Source organism: Globicephala melas, chromosome 11 (genome assembly GCF_963455315.2).
Source record: "Globicephala melas chromosome 11, mGloMel1.2, whole genome shotgun sequence".
NCBI classification, from domain to species: domain Eukaryota; kingdom Metazoa; phylum Chordata; class Mammalia; order Artiodactyla; family Delphinidae; genus Globicephala; species Globicephala melas.
Window position 1 is genome coordinate 10573876 of NC_083324.2, and position 27477 is coordinate 10601352.

The window sequence follows — 27477 nt, forward strand, 5'->3', positions numbered from 1 at the left end:
GGGAAGGATTTCTCAGTTAATGCTTTTGAGTCCAGCCTTCCGAGTGGACAACTGAACACATCTAAAGACAATTTGTCAATCAGTTAGCATATTAGTCCTCATGGTAAATCACCTAGGGATCTTTGAGAAATGCCACTGTTACCTGCACCACAGACCAGACCAAGTAAATACAAATCTCTAAGGGAAAGATATATATAGTTTGCTTGTTTAAGTTCTGGAGATGACAATATGCAGCTATGGTTGTGACCGCGTTGTGCCTAAACAAGAAAGGCATCTTTGGATGTGTGGTACAAAGACAGTAATTATATAGCAGGCTCCCAAAGAAGAACATTTACTGACTAAGACATTGTCAGACAGCTGGGTTTTATTCCCAGTAGGTTTAAACTTCCAACTGATATCCAGATGTAGTATATTTCATATTTGTTTCTATGTTTATATGCTGGTAAAATCTCAGAATTAATCAATACATTACAATCACAATTTTTGGTGTGTTCTTGATAATATTGATTTTTCATTTTACGTTAAGCAAACTAGGGCAGCAAGGAATTTTTAAAGTGTAAGAATAATGGAGAAAGGAGTATATGATTGTTTTGTTTCTCCTCTGGCTTACTTGAAATATTGACAGTATTAGAAAAAGTCGCTGAAACAAAAAAACACTAGTGGTAATAAAAATGCCCCCATTAGAAAGGAGTTTATCACATCAAAATTAATGATTTTCAGCCAGTCACAATGCCACTCTTTGTTTGTCAAGTTAACTCAATTTCAATTTAACTGAGCCAGTCTATCATCCGAATCAGAGTTACAGACAGAGATGAATTAAGGCGATTCAAAGGATGCGTATACTGTGTGCCCAGGATAAAAATTAATCCTGGGGAATGTTTTTATTTCTTCATATTCTCTCTCTCGTGCTTCTCTATTCTCTCTCTCTACCTCTCTGTCTCTGTCTCTGTCTCCTGCTTCTTTAATAATTATCTTCCTTGCAATGATGATGCTTCTTTAATAATTATCTTAATTGCAATGATGATGCTTCTTTAATAATTATCTTAATTGCAATGATGATGGTATCATCAAATTTATTTTATTCAATGGCTGCAATATTCATTTTTTTTGTCTCCCTTTGTAAAAGGGAGAGTGATACCATAGTTTCAAGGGAACTATTATGCGATCTCAATTCCACCTAATGTTACACGCCTTTCTTCTGCCTTGTGAAATCTGTGGCTATTATAACAGATATAGTGTCTGTAATTCTTTATGATATTACCAGTTTTAAGTCAGTATGCAAAAGTGGTTCCATATCTCCTTTTTGTGTGTGTGAGAAGAGTAAAACTAGGCTAAAGGATTCACACGAAGCTCAACTTGGCATTAATTGGGATATTGATTCAGCAATCACTTCCTGAAAGCATAGACATCAAGGTACCCTTTCAGGCCATACGGATGCAAAGATGAATAAGACATGATTCCTGTACTGAAGAGCAATTCCAGTGCAATGTGGTAAGTCTAACAACATTCACCCTGATAAGGGCTGTGGAAGTCAAAGAATAGCAAGACTGACTAGCTGTTGAAGACTCCTCTCTCCCCACTTCCCAGTAAGTTGCACCAAGATCTGGCTGTGAGGCCATTTCCTGTACCTCTGAGTACACTTGCACTCATGTCTTATCTCCTCAACCAGACAGTAAGCGTCTTGAGAACAGTGTAGTTTCTTCCTGTAACTTTAATAAATTTTGGAGCCTTCATGTGGGTCACTCTCCATATAGAACTGCCCTTGAGAAACTCTTAGTAGTCTAAGGGCAAAAAATAATTGAAAAGAAATTGCATTCTTTATTGAATCTTTCCAAGACCATCATAGGGGACCCATTCATCACCCACAGCAATAGCTTTTCACATCTCTCTTCCTTATCTCCCAGTGATATCACATCGCACCACTGTTTTAGTGCCAAAAATACTCTCCCTCCTAATTTATTCTCTCTGTGCTTTCTTTCTTGTCTTTCTCTCCTCCGTCTTTTCCTCTGTTTTTCATTATATAGATTTCCTTCGTTTTCTTCCTATTTCTTATCTTTCTCTGGTTTTCTTTGGGCTTTGAGCAGCAAAACTTCACTTTCTCTCCTGACTCTGATTTTGTCTCCCTCTTTCTCTGTCTAGTGTCCTTATTCTGTTTAATAAAATTTCAGGGAAGTGGGCAGGCAAGTGTAGAAGAGATTACAGAGAGAAAGCCTGTAAATGCTTACCCTTTGGTCAAACAAATGAATTTCCATTTCGTCTCTGACACCTAAAAGCTCAGGACAGTACTTCTCAAAATCAGATCACCTAAATCAGTATTACCAGAAGAGCTAGTTAAAATTATAGATTCCCCAGATCTGTTGGTTTGAAATCCCATCTAAGCCCTATTGATTCAATGTCTCTGGGGGAGGAGCCTAGCAATCAGCATTTTAATAAGCATACAGTGGGGATTTTAAACAATTTGAAAATCTCTGTGATAGGAATATGAAGGAGTAGGGAGATGATTTAGGGATGGAGTTTTCAGGGAAGTCTGCATAGAAGACGTGGATGGACCTAGAGACTGTCATACAGAGTGAGGTAAGTCAGAAGAGAAAAACAAATATCATATATTAACACACATATGTGGAATCTAGAAAATGGTACAGATGAACCATTTTGCGAGGCAGAAATAGAGACACAGATGTGGAGAACAAACGTATGGACACCAAGAGGGGAAAGGGGGAGGGGTGGGATGAATTGCGAGATTAGGATTGACATATATACACTAATATGTATTAAATGGATAACTATGAGCTTCCCTGGTAGTGCAGTGATTAAGAATCCGCCTGCCAATTCAGGGGACATGGGTTCGAGCCCTGGTCTGGGAAGATGCAACATGCCACAGAGCAGCTAAGCCCATGTGCCACAACTAATGAGCCTGCGCTCTAGACCCCATGAGCCGCAACTACTGAGCCCACGTGCCACAACTACTGAAGCCTGCTGGTGCTCCAGAACAAGAGAAGCCACCACAATAAGAAGCCTATGCACCGCAACGAAGAGTAGCCCCCGCTCGCTGCACTTGAGAAAGCCCAAGTGCAGCAACGAAGACCCAGCGCAGCCAAAAATAAATAAATAAATAATTTAAAAAAATAAAATAAAATAGATAACTGATGAGAACCTGCTGTATAGCACAGGGAACTCCACTTCACTGTACACAACATTGTAAAACAACTATACCCCAATAAACACAACATTGTAAAACAACTATACCCCAATAAAAATTTTAAAAAAAAGAGAAGATAATGCTTTTGAGACAAGTCTGCCTAGGATTTAGATAAGTGAAAGATACAATGGAGGTGCAAATGTATTCCAGCAAATTATACAAAGCGGAGAGGAATGTGATGTAGTTAGAAAACAATGTAAGATATGCAAGGAGTGAGTGTGGTGTGTGTGTGTGTGTGTGTGTGTGTGTGTGTGTGTGTTTCAGAGCCAAATAGACCAACAGATTCCCTGTGACTAGAGAAATCTTTATGGCATCCTAAGTGTCCAGTGTCTTTCACACCCTGAATGTTTATCTTCAACTTTCCCACACTAATATGTTAAAAATTCTTCTTATTGATTACATTAAAATGATTCTTGTTTCTGGTCTCTTTGTCTTGCTAATGGTCTCTAAAATCTTTGCTGATAGTTTCCCATATATAGTGAATGACTAAAATTCTAGTTTAATAATCACCATCAATATTTCCATTTATCCAGATTCTGTGATAAGCTTAGGTAAGAATGTGAACAACAGTTGACTCTAACTCATGTTCTGCCAATATAAAGACCATTTAGCTAAATGACCCTTCTTGCTGGAACCAGCTCTAAAAATATGAGGTATTTTAAAAGATATTATAGCAGTGTATGATTTTCTGAGACTCAAAAGCGTTTAAGAAGATGGCCTTGGTGTCATACAGACCATACTATCTTGAGCCCCAGCTGTGTGACCTTAGCTAAAACTCAATTTCTCTAAGCCTTAGATTCCTCTTCTGTCAAATTGGGATGAGAATAGTAACTACATCAAAATGTCATGAAGATTAAAGGTTATTAGGTGTAAAGCACTTGTCACAGTCTAGCATTCAACAAGTGACAGTTATCATGGTTTAGCCCATTGTCTGTGTGTTAATGTATTAATTTACATTACAATAATTAATGTATTGAAGTGTTAGGGTTCATGTGTTTGTAGGGGTTTAGGGTGGGTTTTAGTAGGGTAGTCTTTGGAATCAGGCTGTTTGATTTCAAAATCCTACAGTCTTCACCAGTACCAACTGAGTGGACTGAAGCAGGTCACTTACCTTCTTTCTTCCTCAATAGCTAAAGGAACTAGTAATAGCACCTTTTTCACAAGGTTGTTGTAAGGATTTAATTAGATAATCCATAGAGTACATTTAGGATAATGCCTTAATAATTGTTAGCTATGATTATTATCCTCATGTAAACAAATGTTTAGATGGTGTACCATCATCCCTTGGTATCCGTGGGGGACTGGTTCCAGGACCCGGCCTGATACCAAAATCCTATGGTGCTCAAGTCCCATAGTCATCCCTCAGTATCCACTGATCTGGAACCCAAAGATACGGAGGGCCGGTCGTACTTTATATTTTGCATTAAATCCTGATGAGGAAAGGGTCAAAGTATAAATTTAAAACTTGCAGAACATGACTTGTATACAAATACAGAATGATTATATGGCAAATATGTATTAATGCATTAATAAGGGAACTAGTAAGATGGTAAAGTTGGTCCCATGATCATGTAAGGAAATGAATATTTATTTCGAGGTATTAAAAAAATCATTGTTAGACTGGGATTGCTAGGAAAAGTGGTTAGTGACCTACAGGACAATAAAACTATAACCTTTGGAGTCATCGTGTTACCACAGAGAAATCTACAAGTAAGTTCATAGTGTTTGCATGTAATTAATTAGTAAATAGCAAAGTCAAACACAGGTATGTTTTCCTAAAGAATGAGATAGTTCTTGGGTGGAACTGTTAAACAACTGAAGTAACGTGACTATCAGTGGACATATTATATACACTTTTGCCTTATTTCTAAGTTTTTAATTTTTTTTCTTAACAAATTTAAAGTGTAGTTACAGTGGTAACTAGGCTATAAACAGGTTGAAGGAGAAAGCTTATCTTCTATATTTTGAGTATTCCTTGAGGTATATATCCAATAACATTAGTTAAATATCTATAATGGCTTTCCATGCTAGGTGCTGAGCATAGGGAGATAGTATAGAAAAAGTCTCTGCTCTTGAAAGGTTCATAGGTCAGTGGATATACTCAATACATTCTTGTTGATTGTTGAACAAGATGCATACAATATTTATCAAAGTATTTAAGCGATTAGATTCTGGCTGCCTGAATTGGAACACTGTATGGCTGTGTAGCCTTGGCAAGTGTCTTACCCCTTCTGAGCTTCAGTTGCTTCAATTGTAAAAGAAACATAGTAATAATAATATACTCACAAAATATGTAAGATTATTAAATGAGTTAACACTTAGAAAAGAGCCCGGCACAGAGTAAGTGTACAATAAGTGTTAGCTAACATTATTATTACTACAATACACTATTGCAAACTGCTTAACGGGATTTCAAAGATGAAACACGGACCTAGAGATTACCATACCGAGTGAAGTAAGTCAGACAGAGAAAGACAAACATTATATGATATCACTTATAAGTGGAATCTAAAAAATATTACAGATGAACTTATTTAAAAAACAGAAATGGACTCACAGACTTAGAAAACAAACTTATGGCTACCAAATTGGGAAGGGGGGGGAATTGGGAGTAGGGGGTTAACAGATGCACACTACCATATATAAACTAGGATTTACTGTATAGCATGGGGAACTGTATTCAATATCTTATAATAACCTATAATGGAACAGAATGTAAAAAAAGAATATAGCTATATACATATATATATAACCAAATCACTTTGCTGTAGTTGTACATCTGAAACTAACGCAATATTGTAAATCAACTACACTTCAATAAAAAAAATACGAAACTTGCCTAATCCTAGAATCTTAACAAACAATAACACAATGCCTAGCCAATGGAAAGTACTCAATATTTAGTGGATGGATGAATAGATGAATGAATGAATGAATATTGAAATTTTTGTAATGCCTACAAATAAAATGACCCATTTCTCCTTACTTTCATATGACAACAGTTTTCCAATATATGCAATAGTTGAAACTTCACCACAACCATTCTGTATTTCTTCAGCCATAACCAGTAGGTTAAACACAACTAGCTTACCCATAGACCTAGCATCTTATGACTTGCAAAAAATTATTGAAAATTGAGTTCCAAACAAATTACTGAGCTGAGGCTTAATTATAAGAAGTAGAGATACCGAGTAAAATTGTTCCTTAAATGTTGTTTACTTTTCAGCCCATTGTTTATAACCTTCTTATCCTTCTTCCAATTATCAGCAGAAACCACATTCCCTCAAACAATCCATTTGACTTTCAAACTACAGAAGCTTGAATCTGCAGAACTTATGTTGCTCTAAAAGGGAGTGTGTTCTATTATAAATGCATCCTAAAGAGTTGAAAACATTCTTTGAATCTGGGTCTTTTTTCTCCCTGCTAAGTTTGTTAAACTCCTGAATTGTCCCGCAAAGGCTGAATACACCAGATGAAAGAACCACTGCTTTTCAGTTAGAAGACACTAGAACTTGATCTGCAGGAGGAAGAGTTCACATCTTTGGCATTTAGGATTTTTCCCATGGTAGCCACACCAAAGTGCCTGAATCCAGGTTTCTGATCTGAACACTATAATGGGAAAGAGACTGTATTTATTTCTATCATCTCCTACCTAAATGATACCCTTTCTTATTGCCACTAGATCTTAAAACCTCCATTATTGTGTATAGTACACTAATTTTGTGATTACTGACTTACATGTTTAGTTCTTTTAGGGGACAGTGAGATTCTAGACTATTAAATCCTGCTTGCTTTCGTAACCCCAGTTGTTCAAGTGGTGCCCAGCACACATTAGGCATTTAATAAATGTTTACTATGCACACATAACTTCATTTTCCCCTACTGTCTAGTTCATATCATCTAACTTCCAGTATTAATCTCTGCTCTGCCTTATGAACTCAGGTCTGATCTACCCACCTCCAGATTGGTCCAAGGCTATTTTTCATGCCTGCATATCTCCTTCTTTCCCTTGTGACTTATTTGAAAGCTTTTTACCCTTTAAACGTTTGTTTAAGCCTCACTTCACCTGACACAATCCATCCTTCCTCTGATCTCCCTAAGTGTTTACAGTGATACCACACTTGAGTCCCACCATGAGCCGCCTTGTACTGCCCTTTAATTGTTCCACATGTGCTGATTATATGCCCAGTCATGATGTCTTCTTTTCTTTTGTGTGCTCCATGAGGCCCAGTGCTATGCACAGAATAAGAGCTCAAAAAAATATTTTTTTTCAAATTGAGCTTGCTCACATCTCATAAAGCAATCTCTTCCAGCAATTGCAGTTGAAAGTGCTTTCTGTAAAATTGAATTCTTAGGCATAAAGATGCCTGGAATATTTGATCATGACAATAAAGCCAGTAATAGATTCCTTTCACTTTCAAATCTTAAAAAACTAGTAACCAATTCAAAAAATTTAACTCATGGCTCAATTATAAAACAAAACTAAGAATACTGCTTTTTAAAAAATCTGTTCCCCTGCCCTTTTCCTCCTACCCAGGGTTATCTCATTGCTAAGGTTTACTTAATGCAAAAGTTAGTCTGTTTGTTTTCCTTTTCTTCAAATTTTTTAATTTAGAAGAATACTGTTTAGAATCTATTTGAAAGACATAAAATCACATTGCTATGCTTTTCAAAGAGAGAGAAAATTGACTGATAGATCCCTTGTCTCTTCTGAAAGCTTCCTTATTTCCCGTCTAATTCATTTATGTAATCACCACCTTCCTTTTCTTCCTGACTTTTTTCTCTCTCTATTCTGGCCCCGTCTCTCTCTGATGTTTGAGGAACATAGTTCTTTTCTAAAGTCTTACCTTCCTTGGAGCAAACCTAACCCCAGTGAGAGATTTTTGACCCACAAAGGCTGAATGTATATAAATAAATGAATAAGAATAAAAGAAAGTAAAAGGAGAGAAAAAAAGACTAACCTACTTGGAACAGCTGTTAACTGATGTCTTCCTGCAGGTTTTTTTAGACCCCCCCCAATTGATATGAAAGCCACTACACATCAGAAACTAAAGGAGAGCATATAACTTGATCCCATTAGCAGCGTATGAGGACTCCAAGCCACAGCTATAAAATAGCAGACGTCTTCCAGTAATATGCATGTCTGGATCACAGTGTATACCACCTGTGGCCCCCCTGCAATGTAAATAGAAATATAAAATCACCACCACTTTACTATTTTCAAATAAAGTAAAAAACGAGCCTTGTAGCATTTATTTATTTATTTATTTTTGGCTGTGTTGGGTCTTCATTGCTGCGCGCGGACTTTCTCTAGTTGTGGCGAGTGGGAGCTACTCTTTGTTGCAGGGCACGGGCTTCTCATTGCAGTGGCTTCTCTTGTTGTGGAGCACAGGCTCTAGGCACGCGGGCTTCAGTAACTGTGGCTCACAGGCTCAGTAGTTGTGGCTCGCGGGCTCTGGAGCACAGGCTCTGTAGTTGTGGTGCACGGGCTTAGTTGCTCCACGACATATGGGATCTTCCCAGACCAGGGCTCGAACTCATGTCCCCTGCATTAGCAGGCAGATTCTTAATCACTGCGCCACCAGGGAAGTCCAAGCATTGTAAGCATTTAAATATTAACTCACAAATGCATGGTCATGTCTAAATGAGAATAAACACTTCAAAGGCAGACCTCTGCTGGTTGCTGCTACTAAAGTTGTGATAATGTTAATACCTGATTTGATTTATACAGCATCTCTTTTTCAGAAAGCTCAAGGGCATGCACACTTTGATATATCTCACTGAACCTCACCATGTCTATGCTGAAAAATTTCACAGTTACCATAACAAAAATACCTCAGCTGTAAAACATTGATCTCTAATCTAGAGGTGAATATCTTCTCTTAGACACTAACAGGGTGGCAAAAAAATGGCCAGAACTACAGATTGGTAGAGGTGAAAAAAATAACTCATTATGTTATTAATGTCATGATTTACATTTTAATATTATAAATCTATTATCAAATTTTTGTGGATACAGTTTATTTTAATAATTTGTCTTTTAATTTTTACAGTAAAATTAAAAGTGATATACAAACCACCTTTACAGTATTACTGTTGTGGGGTTTTTTTTTGTATTTGTCCATATATTTACCTTTACCAATGAGTTTTATACTATCGTATGCTTTCATGTTGTTGTTTCATGCCATTTGTTTCAACTTGAAGGACTCACTTTATCTACATTTAAAAACAAGAAAGCTCTCAAATAAACAACCTATCTTTAAAACTCAAGGAACTAGAAAAAGAAGAACAAATTAAGTCCAAAGTTAGTGGAGGAAGGAAACAATAAAAATCACAGAAGAAAGAAATGAAATAGACTATAAAAGCAATATGAAAAAAAAATCACTGAAACAAAGAGTTGGCTTTTTGGAAAAATAAATAAAATTGACAAACCTTTAGTTATACTAACTAAAAAAAAGAAGACTCAAATAAAATTTAAAAATGAAAAAGGAAACATTACAACTGATGCCACAGAAATAAAAAGGTTCATAAGGGACTACTATGAACTACTGTATGCCAACAAATTAGGTAACCTAGAAAAATGGATAAATTCCTAGAAATACACAACTTACAAAGACTGAATCATGAAGAAATAGAAAACTGAACACACCAATAACAAATAGGAATATTGAATCAGTAATCAAAAGTCTCCTAACAACAACAGCAACAATCTGAGGACCAGATGGTTCCACTGGTGAATTCTGCCGAACATTTAAAGAAGAATTAACACCAATCCTTCTCAGACTCAAACTCATTTTACTAGGTCAGCATTACCCTCATACCAAAGCCAATAAGGACACTCTAAGAAAATAAAATTATAGACCATTACAGACAAATATCCTTGATGAACATAGATGCAACTGTTCTCAAACAAAATACTAGCAAACCAAATTCAACAGAACATTAAAAGAATATACACCATAATCAAGTGGGATTTATTTCTAGGATGCAGGGATTGTTCAACTTATGCAAATTGGTAAATGCCGTCTATTATATTAACATAATGAAGGATAAAAATTATATGATCATCTCAATGGATGCAGAAAAAAGCATTTGACTAATTCAACACACTTTTATAATAAAAACACTCAACAAACTAGACATAGATGGAATTTAACTTGACTTAATAAAGGCCATATAAAACAAGCCCACAACTAGCAACACTCTCAATGGTAAAATACTGAAGACTTTTCCTCTAAGATCTGGAGCAAATCATGGATACCCACCACTGCTACTTCTATTCAACATAGTGCACTGGAACTCCTAACCAGAGTAATTAGGCAAAAACAAGAAATAAAAGGCAGCCAAATCAGAAGGGAAGAAATAAATTTATCTCTATTTGCAGGTAACACAATTTTATACATGGAGAACCCTAAATTCTCCACACACACACACACACACACACACCTGTTAGAGCTAATAAACAAATTCAGTAAAGTTGCAGGATACAAAATTAACATACAAACATCAGTTTCATGTCTATGCAATAACACACTATCCAAAGAGGAAATGAAGAAAACAATTCTATTTATAATAGTCTCAAAAAGAATGAAATACATAGGAATAAATTTAACCAAGGAGGTAAAAGATCTGTATGCTGAAAACTATAAAACATTGATAAAAGAAATTAAAGAAAACATGAATAAATGAGAATACATCACACATTCATGGATTGGAATAATTAATATTATTAAAATGTCCATGCTACCCAAAGTGATTTAAAGATTCAATACTATCCAAACCAAAATCCTACTGGCATTATTCACAGGCATATAAACAATAATCCTAAAATTCATATAGTACCACAGAAGACCACAAAAGGACAAATTAAATCTTGAGAAGCAAAGGCAGAGCTGGGGCCATCACACTTCTTGATTTCAAAATATATTTCAAAGCTACAGTAATGAAAACAGTATGGTACAGGCATAAACACAGACATATAGTCCAATGGAACAGAATAGAGAGCCCAAAAATAAATCCACATATATATGGTGAATTGATCTTCCACAAGGGTGTCAAGAATACACAATGGGGAAGGGATAGTCTCTTTGATAAATGGTGTTGGGAAAACTAGATAATTGTATGCAAAGGAATGAAACTGGACCCCTATCTTACTCATAGACAAAATTAAAATCAAAATAGATTAGACTTAAATGTAAGACCTGATACTATAAAACTTATAGATGAAAACATAGGAAGAGAGTTTCTTGACATTGGTCTTACTAATGATTTCTTGCATATGACACCAAAAGCACAGGTAACAATAGCAAAACCAGAGAAGTGTTACTACATCAAACTTCAAAGCTTCTGCACAGCAAAGGAAACAATGAAAATTAAAAGGCAACCTACAAAATGGGAGAAAATAGTCACAAACCATGTATCTGTTAAGGGGCTAATATCCAAAATATACAAGAAATTCCTACAACTCAAAAGCAAAAAACCCCAAAAATCTCAATTAGAAAATGGGCAAAGGACTTGAATAGACATTTGTCCAAAGAAGACATGAAAATGGGCAACCAGTATATGAAAAGGTGCTCAATATCCCAGTCATCAGGGAAATGCAAATCAAAACCACAATGAGATATCACCTCACCTGTTAAGATGGTTATTACAAAAAAATAAATAAAACATATTGGTGAGGATGTGGAGAAATTGGAACCCTTGCAGTTTTGAAAGTAAAATGTTGCAGCCACTTTGGAAAACTGTATGGGGATTCCTCAAAAAATTAGAAATAGGACTACCAAATATGATCCAGCAATCCCATTTCTGGGTGTACATCCAAAATAATTGAAATCAAAACCTCAAAGAGATATCTGCACTACCATAGTTATTATACCATTTTTCACAAGAGCCAAGGTATGTATGCAATCCACATGTCCATTGACAGATGAATGGATAAGGAAAGTGTGGTATATTCATACAATGGAATATTATTCAAACTTAAAAAAGAAATATATCCTGCCACTTGTAACTGCATGGATAAACCAGGAGGACATTATATTAAGTGAAATAAGCCAGTCACAGAAGGACAAATATTACATGATTCCACTTAGGTATCTAAAGTAGGCAAACTCATAGAAGGAAAAATAGAATGGCAGTTGCCAGTAGCTGGGAGGAAGGGGAAAGGAGGTGTTGTTGTTCAATGGGTATAAAGTTTCAGTTATGCAAGATGAATAAGTTCTAGAAATCTGCTGTATGACATACTGCCTATAGTTAACAATACTGCATTGAGCACCTAAACATTTGTTAAGAGAGTAGATCTCATGCTAAGTCTTCTTAACATACACACACACACACACACACACACACACACACACACAACCAAAAACAAAGAGACACAAGGAAAATTTTGGAGGTGATGGATATATCTATTACCCTGATTGTGGTGATGATTTTGTGGGTGTATGCATATGTCCAAACACATCAAATTGTATACATTAAATATGTACATTTTTTGTATTAATTATAACCTCAATAGAGCAGTTTTAGAAATAATGAAAATATTTTTTTTTTCACAAAGGACCTCACAAGTTATGTGGCTGGTTGTGTTGGAATCGTATTCATTTTCTCACTCTCTCTAGCTGAATGGACAAAGTACTTCATATTTTTCAACTTCATCTCCTCATGTGTGAAGTGGTAATAGTGATAGCTCACTATATTTCTGGGAAGATTCAGTGAGATAATGTATGCAAAGCAGTTACCAATGCAAAGCACTTATTTGTGCCTGACACATGCTAAGCTTGCAATGAAGCCTGGCCTTTGTCATTATTATTTCTAGTTATGCAGGGTGCTGAGGCATGGGAGAATGCCACCAGCTATCTTGAATGTCAGGCAGGCAGATCCCATCTATACTTACAGCTGCATTATTCCCCAGTCAAGGAATTTTGGCAGCAGTATATAGAATATATGATCTAGGCCATAAGGCAAATCCCTCTTGCTCTATGAAATCTTTTCTCACAGCCCTCTGGATGCATAAAATATGTCGTAAGCCTTCCTCCTCTACTTCCCAGTAGCACCGGTACCCACACTCTGAACGAGGAGAGCCCTCAACCATCAGTGCTTCTCTGGTTTGTCACCCATCTCCGCCAGCTTTAAAAAGTATCACAGATGCATCTCTTATCTTTGAACTTAGAACTCGCTGTGCTCTGGTTTGGAGCTGGGGTAAGAAACTTCCTCTCCAAAGACTTACTTTTAGAAACTTATGTTTCTATTTTTAATTGGAAGACAAATTTGCACCATGTTCTCTGAAAAACTCTGGTTGCCTTTATTATGACCTGTCTTTGCCTTCACCTTGGGCTCATTTCCAAAGTCAAAGGCAGCATGGGCAATCCTAGCACTAGTCTTCACTTCCTTTCCCAAATCCCCCAAGGTATACGTTCTCCTTTTTCTTGTGTGGGCTGGAGCTCATGGGACTGTTGCCTAGCTGCAAGGGACCCTAGTAATACAGGGACACCTCTAAAATATTTGAAACATAATAAGAAAATTCAACTCTTTGACTTGAGAAAAGATTGCTCAGCAGGCAATATGAAAGGATGGTGGGAATATTGAAAAGAGACAGGCAGTAAGTTAGGGGAGAAATACCAAAATAAAAAGTAAAATGATGCAGGATATTATTATTTCAGCTTTGCCCTAGCTTCATATGACAACTCTCAAAAAAGAATACTAATGTAAGACAATGGAAGTAGGTGAAGAACTTCAAATTTTCTGTATTTCTTTGTGGAATGGTTGCAAAAGGAAAATTACTTTTGATTATATAGTTCTGTCAGAATCTACTTTCTTATCTGGGGGTTGATACTTACACCACATTCAAAGTCTGGCAGCACGAGGATTTATGAAACTGGCATAAAAGAATAAAGGTGTTTAGATATAATCTCCTAAGGCAACAGGGAATTTTGTCAGATACAGGCACCCTGACTACATAGTGGGCTCCATACTGGAATTTGGGGCTGGGAGGCCATTAGAAACAACAATATATTACAAGTCGAAGTAAAATTGAATTACTGTGCTATGAGCTAAACAAATCTTCCTCTTACCCATCATATCTCTTGGCTCTGTGACAATTTAAAGACGAAAGGTGATTTCTTTTGATGCGATAAGTTTATGTCAAAAGTTGTGTCAAACTAAGTATGCAGAAAATAGTTTAAATACTATCGTGACTTTACTTTCCTAACACTGGGGGTTGAAGAACACAATATAATTTAGAACACTTTCTACAATTTCACTTAACCTTTGAGTCTGTCTGCATATTAAGGTCTGATCATGTTCTACTTAGCTGGATGCCTTGGATTGGGATAGGAACTACACCACTGACTCTGATTCACAATAGTCTCCAGCTTACCCTGCAATCTTGGGACTCGCCCACCTTCATAATTATATGAACCAATTCCTTATAATAAATCTCTTGCTGTATATGCACATCCTAGTGGTTCTGTTTCTCTGACGAATCCTGACTAATTACCCCTTCCTTTGGATAATATAATGGAACAAGTTGTCTAAGCAAGAGGCACAATTCCTAACATCCTGACTTGGAACTGCTTGGGGCAAGAACTTGAACATTTCTTTGGTAAAAGAACTTATTAATCCTTTACTTCAGGTTGACATAATTTTTCTTTAGGAAAAAAAACAAAAAGAACAAAACTGTCAAAGCTCCATGCTCTGTAAGAAAAGGAGTCTCATATTGCCCTGTGGTCATCTGTTGAGAAGAAAACCAGCCCTTTGTAGATTATTAGAAGGACATGTGTAGCCATCAGCAGAATGTATCCCGGTTAGTAAGGGAATACAAAGACCATACAACTTTTTGTTTTCTGTTGCTTGCCTCCTATTTACAAAGGAAACTTAGAAATATCCTCTGTGAGACAATGTATAGTGTGTGTGTGTGTGTGTGTGTGTGTGTGGAGGGGGAGGGTGGGGGGTCTATGTATATTATATGCACATATTTGCCCAATCTCTTTCTTGCTTTTTCATGAACCTCAGTTTCTGACCCTATGCCTTAAATATCTTGATACCTGTATTTGTTAATCAATATTTTTTAGTTCTTCTCCAAAATCTGTGTTGAGGTCTCATAATCAGAAATTGCCCACCCCCGCCCAGAGTTTTATAAAATAGTGTTTCTTTATTTCCAGAGCAAGAATCTTAAAACCTACGTTCTAGTATATTTCCTCAAAAAGATGCACAATCAGACCCAAGAGGAGATCCCCCAAAGAGGAAGAAAGGACGGTGTAAGTTTCTCTGCTCTAACCCCGAAGCCTACTACAACGTTAACCATCCTCCCTCTAACTATCACTCACAGGACCTCGGCAAACACACACACAGTGGTAGTGCAACCTCTCAGCAGATTTCTGTGAATGAACAAGCTGAGTTCCTAAAGGTCAGCCTTTAAATGGAGAGTATCGTTAAGTTAGAAGACACAGAGGACCTGACCAAATTAACATACCCCTAAACCTGCCTTGTAACTGGAAAGCTAGAGAATTCTGAGCAAGCGCTCTTCCCCTCAACCGTCCTGGATCCTTGCTGGCACTGTGATGCAGGCAGAAGGAGCCCTGCAGTGGGAGACAGAGGCCTGGACTCCAGTCCCAATCCTCCTGTAATCTTAAACTAAAGAACAAACCAAAGTAGAGATTTTAAAAATTTGTAGCACGTTCCTTCTTTTAAATGAAGGCTCACACCAAAATTCAGAATATAAAATAGATAAAGGTGGCAGTCACTGAAGGATTACCCACAGGCCTCATGACAATTCCCCCAAATAATTAATGCACATTTTGTAAACCAACGTTCTTGATTTAGAAATGTCCCCGATCTAGCTGCAAAGCCTTTTCATATAATACAGACTCCTGGGCTCTATTCCAGATCATCTGACTCAGAGTCTCAGAGAACTATACTTTCCACAAGCCCCTGGGTAATTTTTAAGGTACCCAGCTGGCTGACGTGAATCAGTATTTGAAACTACGACAGTAGAATCTCTCAAATATTCTTTCAAGTGCTCAAAACAACAACAACCAAATAAATGACATACGATTCCCTCTCCACAGTACCAGAGTATTTTTATTAGCTTCACGTTACCATATTGAAAACAGATGGCTTGTAAATCGTGCCATCATTCCACCTGGGCCAGACGTGCTTCTGTGATAACAGGCAAATAATGAATTATTTGCAAGAATTTTCCATCCCTAACGTAAAAGCTTCTTGCTTCTACCATGAGAAATTTTTTGCTGATTCTTTCAAATGATGTTATCTCTCCTGAGAGAGTAAAATGCATCTCACAAATAAATACAGATGTACCTACTGAGTCCTAATCCAGGGATGGTTACCAGGGTACTGAGAGTTCATTCCGGGGAAACACTGAAACCAAAAAATTTCACAGTGCCAACATTCCAAAAAAGGAAATAACACATGTAAAGAAAGTGGTATGATTCCTTGTATGTAATAAGCATTCAATGAATTTTAGCTCCTATGAGTTTTACTGTTTATTGTCATTATATTAACAGAAATAGGTTAAGACACTTTCAGGTTGTCTAGGTCTGGCAAATTGTTTAGACAAGGAAGATTTGTGTGTATGTAATATACGTTTCATAAAATTATCACTCAAAATTTGCTTTAACTACCTCTGATAAAAGGAGAGGGACATGTTTGGACTCTACAGTAGTTCTCTATTTTTAGCATGTATCAGGATCACCTGGAAGGCTTGTTAAAAGGCAGATTGCTGGGCTCCCCCTAGACTTTCTGATTCAGTAAGTCCTAGAAATGGCCTGAGAATTTGCATTCCTAACTAGTTCCCCTGCGATGCCGTTGCTGCTGGTGCAGGAGTGCCCCTCGAGGAGCACTGCACTAATGTAGGCTTCATACTCCGTGATGCTTAGAGGAATGTCCTTTGTGCCCACGGCCAAAGGCTATGATTGGGGAGGAATTGGCCTTACAATCTTCAGTTATGTGTAACAGCTCCATTCTGAGCTGAAACTGGTTAATCAAAAACATATCCAAATGCCCCAGGTCTTTATGACATGCGGTGTAATGACCAGATTATTTTCTGTTACAAAATTGACAAGTACAACTCACACTTCTTGATGCAGTAATTTATTGGCTTAAGTAATTGGGAAATCCACGCACAGGTGGATGTAAGGCACGGCAGCACCGTGTGTTCCGAGTTTCCACTCTCTTCATCTCTTGGTTCTGTTTGTCGGCCCTCCTCTATGCGGGCTGACATCAGTGTCTCCTGCCACAGACAGCTCTTTCTTCAAGAGGCAGAAGAGAAGGAATCTCACAGCTCATGATCCACCAGGAAGAGAGATGCACTGTCTCCCCGTATCCTTCAATGAAATCACATAGAAGATCCATGTTGGCCATACTGGAAACACACACCCACATTTTGGACCAATCACTGAACAGAGGGAACAGGCACCAGGATTGGCCAGCCCTTGGTCACATGCCCATACAGTGGTTGGGAAAAGATAGAACGCTTTGAGTGGTGGTCGCAGCAGAAGCGAGTGTGTAGGGGCAGTTGGTACCACAACAGGAAAACAAAGTATTTAACAAAGACTTTGTGTTGAAAATGGAGACTAAATACCTGGAATGGAGACAAGAGAACAGTATAAATGCTGAAGACAAGGAGCTGAGACCAGAAGAGAAGTCAGCTCCAGTGCCAGTGATGTCAGAACTGTGTAAGATCCCTGCCCTGGCACCCTCTGACAAACTCTTCCCAGGAAACGTTCTTTCCGTTTGATGATTCCATGTTCCTGTTACCGTGGGGCCTCCTCTAGCCTGGAATTCTGCATCCTGCTGCTGTCATCCCAGAACTAATTAACTCGTAAGCTTTCATCACATACTGAATACTCAGTATATTTATTGAGGAAATCAATGAAGAGCGAAAAAAAAGAAGGAACCAACAACTTGAATTTGGGTAAGTCAAGTGAGGTTTCTGAGCTCTTTTTTTTTTTTTTTTCACCTTTAAAAAAAAGGAATATATTTTCTGGTTATTCTTAAGAGTAGTTTTGAGAATTAAACATAATATGTGCCTCTGAAAATTGACAGTAAAAACAGATGTAAGGTGTTGTTCTTAATGATGTTGTGCAAGATTTGTTGGTGGCCTGCATATCAAGACATCTCTTAATATTGCAAAGTAAAAAGCCAGCAATATTGCCTGATTTAGCTCTCCAAAACAACTCAAATGTTAGAATGGTCATTTATTTCTTCACCTAACCAGGGCTTCTGAGCTCTGGCAGTGTATACAAATGACATGGGGAGCTTTGTAACATTTTGCTACCTAGCTCAACCCAGAGGTTTTGCTTAAAATAATGCAGGTTGGAGGGCTAGGCATATGTATGGTTTTAATTTCCCCAGGTGATTCTTATGTGCAGCCAGGGTTAAGAAGCACAGACCGCAACACGTGATTGCCTCATTGGTACCTAAGTGCTTCTATCTGCTTGCTTCTTGAAAATAGGCCTCTCACTTGATTTCAGGTGAGGGTTTTTTGTTGGGTTTTTTTTTTTGCGGTACGCGGGCCTCTCACAGCCGTGGCCTCTCCCGCCGCGGAGCACAGGCTCCGGACGCGCAGGCCCAGTGGCCACGGCCCACGGGCCCGGCCGCTCCGCGGCACGCGGAATCCTCCCGGACCGGGGCACGAACCCGCGTCCCCCGCATCGTCAGGCGGACTCCCAACCACTGCGCCACCAGGGAAGCCCTTCAGGTGAGTTTTTAAACCTCAGGTGCGGTACACGAAATTGTCATTTCCCTTCAGTCAGCATCCTCCCCTTCAAGAGTATGACAGGCCAGTTTTGCAACAGCCTCTGAAGCAGAAATTCTCTTCCAAATGTGCCTTTCTTGCAGGGATCTGACCAATATAAAAATAAAACAATTTAACCCTGTAGCTAAATTGATGACATTCACGAGAGATGAAATTTTTGTCTATGAGCTTTGCAGTTATTAAAATTTACTCCTGTTTCTAAATACTTAAGAGATTAAAAGAATGAGGCACAGAGGCCAATTTAACTTAATCCTGAAACCTTGTAATCCGAGTACCAATTACAGATGTAGTCTCAATTTATCATATATTCTTTGCGGAAGGTTACTGGGTTGGGGTAGGGATAGACAAACCATTCCTTTTGCTGCATCCGATTAAAATATTATTTACTGCCTACTGTGTTCCTGGCAAAGTGTTGTTGTTTGTTTTAGTGGGAAAGAGGGAAGGTAAACAAATATGGAAACAAAGAAAAGTACTCCAGCTTTGTGCTCTCACGGGAACGTTGCAAGGTCTGCTTTTCTAGGATAGGGTTTCTCAGCTGCAACAATTTTGTAGACAATTAATGTTAATAACCACCATAACAGTAATGAATAATATTAATTTGAGGTATGCTATCGCTGTGTACCAAGCACTGCTTCAGGATTGGGAATATACGATTCTATTTAATTCTCACAACTCAGAGTCGAGATGATTCACTCATGGTCGTACTGGTAGTAACTGACAGCCCGGATTCAATTCCAGGTCTTCCTTCCTCTGGAATAATGGGCTGTAGAGTGTGCCCTTTCTTAACGTGTTTTGAGAAAGTTGGAGTTCTGAGAGGTAGGGTGTGCCTGAGGCATAGAGGTAACTGTGGATTTCAGTGTGTTTTAACATTGAGGCACGAGGGTCCTGATCTTACATAACAACCCTGGGATGAAAGCCCATGTGTTCCAGCTCCCAGCCCAGTGCTGCCGCCTCAGCTCCCCAAGAGCATTCTAGTATCAAAGTCCCAGTATGTCAGGGCTGGGCTTGGCACTGTCCATAAAGTGGGCACCACTGTTCCAGAGGAGTATAGCCCAATAAATGAATCCCAGAAAGTCTTCCCCACTAGGAATTTATGTTTTACCAAATTAGCAGTTTTTAATTGGTAGGCAGATTTCTGGGGGTCCTTACAGAACAAAAGGAACAGCAATTGTGAATGGGCCTTGGGAATGTTTTAAAATTCCACATGAAGTTTTGCTTATGAAAGAAGATTTCACTGAGAAGCAATTTGGACACAGGTCACCTCCTATACCACCAGCACTCTTGGCACACAAGCCCTTTGTTTGTTCCTCTAGTGCACCAAGGTTCCTCCTACCCCTGGGTCTTGGCATATGCCATCACTCTTGCCAGAAGTGTTCAACTCCCCAACTTCCTGCTCCCCTACAACCCTCAGAAAGAAAACTACATCATGCCAACAAAGTCATCAAATCTCTTTTCAAATGTCACTTACTCAGGAAACCCTCCTGACTTCTCTGAGGAGGCCAAATCCCCCTACTGTTAATTCATAGTCTCCATTAATTCATTTGGGGGAACATACGTATATTTTTTAATTAACTTATTTATTTATTTATTTTTGGTTGCATTGGGTCTTCATTGCTGTGCACGGGCTTTCTTTTTAGTTGCGGCGAGCGGGGGGGCCCCTCTTCGTTGTGGTGTGCGGGCTTCTCATTGCAGTGGCTTCTCTTGTTGCGGAGCGCGGGCTCCAGGTGCCCGGGCTTCAGTAGTTGTGGCACGTGGGCTCAGTAGTTGTGGCTCACGGGCTCTAGAGCACAGCCTCAGTAGTTGTAGCGCACGGGCTTAGTTGCTCTGCGGCATGTGGGATCTTCTGGGACCAGGGCTCGAACCCATGTCCCCTGCATTGGCAGGCGGATTCTTAACCACTGCGCCACCTGGGAAGCCCCGGAACATGTATTTTTCAGTTCCTTCTTTAGGAAGGAATTAGGCACAGTTCTTTGCATCAGGAACACACGAAATGTTACAAACAAGGTCTCTGCTCTTAACAAAGGATAATTTTTTCGATTGTGCTGTTACCGAAAGTGGGGTCCAGCTGCTCGCTGCTCTGAAGCCAATAAAGAGGCAAGGTTGGTGGGAAGGAAAGTAAGTTTGCTTTATTTCGGAGGCTGGCAACCTGAGCGGGGTGGGGGCAGACTCCTGTCCAAAGCTGACTCCCCTCCCGCCCCACACCCCTCACCCCCAACAATCAGGGGGCTAGAGTTTTATAGACGGAGGGAAGGGGCTATATGCGGAAACAGCACAGTCAGCTCTGACAGTCGTCTTGAAATTGGTCATGCCATGGTCTTATCCGTGTCATCCTGATTGTTTTGAGTACAGTTAATCTTTAGTTCCAGGGTCACTTTGTTCCCACTTCTTTGAGGCCAGTTCTCAGAATGGTGGCAGTTTATGGCATGGCTACAGTCTGGTCATCATGTAGTTAACTTCTTCCACATGGTGGTGGTTTCAGCATCTACAAGACAGCTCACAGGATATGGCTCAGCATATTATCTATAGCCCTTGAGGAGGAACTAGAGGTCCTTGACTTTGCTTAATGGCTAAACTATTATTGTTTGTCCTGTTTGACTGCTTTCCTTTGCTTCTGCATTTTCTCACTTCTCTGATTAAACTTATGCTTTGGCTGAAGTTTTTCTACAAACAAAAGACAAGCAAGGGAGATTGGGATTTACATATACACACTACTATATATAAAATAGATAATAAGAACCTACTACATAGCACAGGGAACGCAATACTCTGTAATGACCTATATGGGGAAAATATCTAAAAAAAAGAGTGGATGTATATATATAACTGTTTCACTTTGCTGTACAGCAGAGACTAACACAACATTTTAAATCAACTACACTCCAATGAGCATTAGGAAATAAAAAGGCAGGCGGAGGACATGGGTGGGGGGAAGGACCGTAGGGTCCTGCTCCGGTTCAGTGCTAGGCTGAATAATGTGTAATTAGTCATTCTAAACACAAAAGAACTCATCACTTCTTGTGGTTACACTAATATTAAATGAGACTAATAAAATAAAATAAATTAGGGTAACATGTTGGAGCACTGTTTTCTTCATTTAGGTGGAGTCATAGGAAAAGCTTCTCTGAGGAAGTAATGGCTGATTGGAAGTAATGGCTGATTGAGAGCCAAAACATGAGAAGTCAGCAATGGGAAGAACTGGAGTGAGAGCATCCCAGGAAGGGAAGAGCAGGTGCAAAGGCCCTGACATGGGAGTAAAGGTGCTACAACTGAGGCAGAGAAAGAAGGTGCAGCCACTAGAAATAGAGCATGGAAATATGGGAGGCTGTGTGTGAAGGTTGAGCCAGATGACTTGTTTACTGGAAATGGAAGAAATCATGGTCTTATTCTGGGAGTGGTAGAAAGTCATTGGAAAGTCTTAAATAAGGGGATGATTTGACATTATGAATATTTTAAGAAGTCATTGGCGGCTGAGAGCATTGTTTCAAGGGCAACAGACAGTAAGAGCAGTTAGGAAGTAGTTTCATTCTAGTTTTTAATCAAGTTAAGAGATAATGACGCCAGTTGGAATGGTAACAGTATACATGAAGGGAAGCACTGGGAATTGGGATATAATTTGGAAGCTGAATCAGTAGAACTTCCTAATGGCTTAAAATGATGTGAAAGTGTAGAAGAAAAGAATCGAAATTCTTTGGTTTTTGGCTTGAGCATAGGCAGTGCCAATCATCTAAGATGGGGAATTCTGGAGAAGAAGTAGATGGGGAAGTAGGCATCTTGGGAATCAGTAGTTCTATTTTATGTTTTAGGTGCATGTTAGATAGTCAGGTGGCATTGTCAAGTGGACAGTTGAGCCCTGAGATAGACAGCAGTCATGATGAGTGAAATTAACTTGGATGTCAGCCTACTGATGACATTATGGCCCTGAGGTCTGATGAGTTCACTTAGGAAGAGAACAATGAATCCTGAGTTCTAAGACTGAACCCTAGAGCACTCCAAAGTTAAAAGTTGAGCAGAGAACCAGCAAATGAGACAGAAAATAACCAGTGAGGTAGGAAGAGAAAGAAAGAAACAAACCAAAACCAGAAAGTATAGTGTCCTTGAAGCTATATCAATGAAAATACCTTAAAGATTAAGAGAAACATCTGTAACTTTTATTGCAGACGCCTTAAATGAGGATTCGCTGTTTTGCAGATGAGAAAAATGTCCTTTGACAATGAATCAAATGTTTGAGCCTCAGGGAGGGAGTCTACCTAAGGGCCCTAAAAGGGGATGAGTAATACGACAATAAGTTTTTTTGAGTTTGAAGGATAAATAAATGCTTGAATGATAAATGATTATTTTCCTTAGAGATTGGTCAGCCCGGAGTAATGGACCCTGCATGCAGGAAAAAGATCTCTGGGCAGAGATTCTGCACATCACAGAGAGATGAAGCTGAAAGGGCTCATACGTACAGACCCAAAGAGCAAACATTCCATGGTAGTTGGTCCAGACCTTTTCATCTTTGCTTAAAACCTCTGCCACCTACTACTAACTACTCCAGCTTTGACTGCCCTCTGCCTTACGCTATGAATCATATCCATGTGACTCTTACCTGGGAATTATAATGTCTGTCTGTGTGTGTGTGTGTGTATAAAATATATATGTATATCTAATATGTGTGTATTACATGTATATGTATAATATATATACAAACATATTTTATACATATATCTTACTTGGAAATTATATACATGTATATATAATATATAATATCCTATCTATATACAATATATATAACATGTGTACACATTTTATATATATCTTACTAGAAAATTATATATGTGTATACATATAATATATCCTATTTATATATAATATATGCTATATATAAGTGTGTGTGTTTGTGTGGGATATAGCTGTTTTTCCTCACCTGATCAACCTATCTATAATAGTAATGATAATAATGATCTAAGTCCTCAATTATTAAGCCTACACTGTATCAGGCTTTGTTGGAAAATTCACAGACCATGAGGTCTTTCTGGCAAATAGTAGAGAAATTACTGAGTTATACAGATAATTGAATAAGTTTGCATAACTAGTATAATTCTCTCCAGAATTAATATTCCTCTTCCATAATAAGTTTCTTTCAGAATCAGTCATCCGAATAACTCTCAGTACTCTGCTTTGTTTTATCCCCACAGACTTAGCTCATCTCTTATTACTTCTAGATACCTACATAAAAATAAGTTATAAAGCTTTTCTTTCTTTTTTTCCAGAAATTTACTATACGTCAAGAGACTGGCAAAGATAATTTATAAACCATTCTCAGTGTTGGTTGCTCTTTTTCCTTTTCACACTGTCAATTTTCACTATCCAGATAAGCATTATACATGAAGATGAGAGTGTTAAAAATGAGGCTGCTGGGGCTTCCCTGGTGGCGCAGTGGTTGAGAATCCGCCTGCCGATGCAGGGGACACGGGTTTGTGCCCCGGTCGGGGAAGATCCCACATGCCGCAGAGAGGTTGGGCCTGTGAGCCATGGCCGCTGGGCCTGCGCGTCCGGAGCCTGTGCTCCGCAGCGGAAGAGACCACAGCAGTGAGAGGCCCGCGTACCACAAAAAAAAAAAAAAAAGTACCACCAAAAAAAAAAAAAAAAAAAATGAGGCTGCTTCAGAATTGTTACCCAATATTTGCATGAGTAATCGTACTGCTCCCATCAGTATAATTTGATCTTGGGGCACTAAAACCATTCCCAGTAATGAGTAGATGTAAAATACCACCCCTAAATGTTGGCTGATTTTAAAGGAAATAATTACATGATACTTTTTTAAGAATATGGTAAGGATTTTTTAATATATCTAAGTGTCTTGAAAATTACTTAACTGGTCTTTAGTTTACTCCATACTTGGTAAGTAAAACCATATCAGAAAAGAAGATACCTTGTCAGTTGTTTTCTATTTGAAAATAATGTTCTCTCCAAGTATAACTAGATTAAACTTTTCTGAGCAGAAAAATAAATTCACAAGGGCTTTTTCTGAGGTTCTCTTCATTTTGACAGTTATATGAAATGCTATGGAAATCAGACCTTTTGGGGGGCAAAATTAAAAACTCAAAGTGGATTAACCCAAAAGGGGAACTGAAATACTCAAGGTTGGTTTGTTTTGGGCCTGGATGAAACTTGGGGCCTTCTTCACATCTCTGAGCTTCTCTTCTATGTAATCTTCCATCTCAAGTACCCTTTTCCCATACAGTGGCATTTCTACTAAATTCCATAATCCCAGTGGAAACAATGCCCCTCTTTTCTCAAACTTGCAACAAATTCCTGGCATTGCTTTTGTTCCAACAGATTTGGGCCATTTCATGGTGGTCAGGAAGTTGAAACTTTCTGATGGACCAAGCTATTACAATGTACAAACCACCTAATATAAATTAATAATAGAGAAGGATAGTTTCCCAAAAGAAAAGGGGAACTTTATTTTAAAAAATCAGGGATTGTTGGTTTGGGGTAGGACCTTTTTTTTTGCGTGGTTGAGCAAATATTTGTAGTGTATAAATATATTCATTTCATTTTTCTTTGGGAAACACAGGAAAGTATATCAGCTTGATCCTCATGTCTGCCTTGACAGGCTCTGGAATTGGGGTGCTTGGTGTTACTCTGAATACAGTCATTGAAGGCAGCAAGGCAGAGTAGTTAAGATCCCTGCTGCAGTCAGACAGGCTCTGGCTAGCTGTGTGACCTTGGACAAATCACTTAACTTCTCTGAACCTCAGGATTCTTGCCTGTACAGGAAGATAAGGGCAGTATCTACCACAAAGTGCTGCTCTGAGGTTTACAGGACCTAGCAGATGTATTTACACCAGTGCCTGGCATAGACTCATGCTGAGAAAAATGCTGAGTGTATTATTATCATGAAGACCCTTTGAATTAAACTGTAGTAAAAAATTAAATCACAAACCTGACCTAACATGTAGCCACCGAAGGGAGACCCAATCTGCAGGGCAAGGCCTCTGAGATGAGCTCCACCCAACCTGGGGAGTAGGACTGTTTTTTTAAATGACAGATTTCTACCAGAAAACCAAGAAAAAAATCTCTCTCATTACCTGTCTTTGTGGACAAATTATGTCGGACATCCAGGATATAGTGCACATTCAGTGATTATGTTGTATTTGCTTCATTGAAGTGACTTCAATTCTAAATGCTTCTCTCTATAGGTCATACACTCTCCTTCTGAAATTTTCATTTCCTGATTTAAACACAGCTTTACAAAGAAAAAACATAGATGCCATGCTTTTATTTACAAACCAAGATTCTACTTGTTTTCTGAGATCTGACTTTCCTCAAGTTTTATCTTTTTTTTTAAGCTTATAGTTGATTACCAAAAAGGTATATTACATAGAACTTCAATTTTAAATAATAAGAAATTCAATTTTAAATAATAAGAACTTTCAATTTTAAATAATAACAAAGGTATTGATTCCATATATGAAAACTAGAATTTAGAATTGGTGAGGAAATCCCACAGTAGTTGTGTGGTAAGCATTTTCTAAGGACTCATGGAAACTTGCTAAAATGAACATATGGTTAAGCATCTTAAAAAAAAACTATAAAATGCTAAAAGTAAATTTTTATTATTGTCTTCTTTTAAGTAAATTTATTTATTTATTTTTGGCTGTGTTGGGTCTTCATTGCTGCGTGCCAGCTTTCTCTAGTTGGGGCGAGCATGGGCTACTCTTCGTTATGGTGCATGGGGTTCGCACTGCGGAGGCTTCTTTTGCTGCGGAGCATGAGTTCTAGGCGTGTGGGCTTCAGTAGTTGTGGCACGTGGGCTCTAGAGTGCAGGCTCAGTAGTTGTGGCGCACGGGCTTAGTTGCTGCGGGGCATGTGGGATCTTCCGGGACCAGGGTTCGAACCCGTGTCCCCTGCATTGGCAGGTGGATTCTTAACCACTGTGCCACCAGGGAATTCCCTTTATTATTGTCTTAAAAGCCAAGAATATCAAGTGAATGTTAGGAATTATTCTGTGAGGCTGGATTTTTTTCTCCAGCTTTATTGAGATATAATTGATATGTAGCACTATATAAGTTTAATGTATATCATAATGATTTGACTTACATATACTGTGAAGTAAATTTACCACAGTAACTCCTGTTAATATTTATTATCTCATCTAGATACAAAAAAAAATTTTTTTTTCCTTGTGATGAGAACTCTTAGGCTCTGCTCTCAACTACTTTCAATTATACCGTACTGTAGTATTAACTATAGCCATCATGTTGTACGTTACATCCCTAGTATTTATTTGTCTTATAACTAGAAGTTTGTACCTTCTGACCACCTCCATCCAGTTCCTCTTTACCTGCACCCCACCTCTAGTAACCACAAATCTGATATCTTTTATTATGAGTTTAGCAACGTCCACGTTTATCTCAAATGGCAAGATTTCATCTTTTTATAGCTGAGTAGTATTTCACTGTGTGTGTGTGTGTGTGTATATATATATATATATATATACCACAACTCGTTTATC

At 38.4% G+C, this 27477-nt stretch overlaps 1 long non-coding RNA gene across 1 annotated transcript in view; it reads left to right on the forward strand.

The window, feature by feature from the left end:
* The first annotated feature begins 17730 nt into the window (after positions 1–17730).
* The window catches only part of LOC132598161 (uncharacterized), a 62187-nt gene continuing 52440 nt past the window's right edge, over positions 17731–27477 (forward strand). Inside the window, exon 1 of the long non-coding RNA XR_009565933.1 lies at positions 17731–18131. This is a non-coding gene — a long non-coding RNA (uncharacterized lncRNA). The remainder of the gene's footprint in view (positions 18132–27477) is intronic.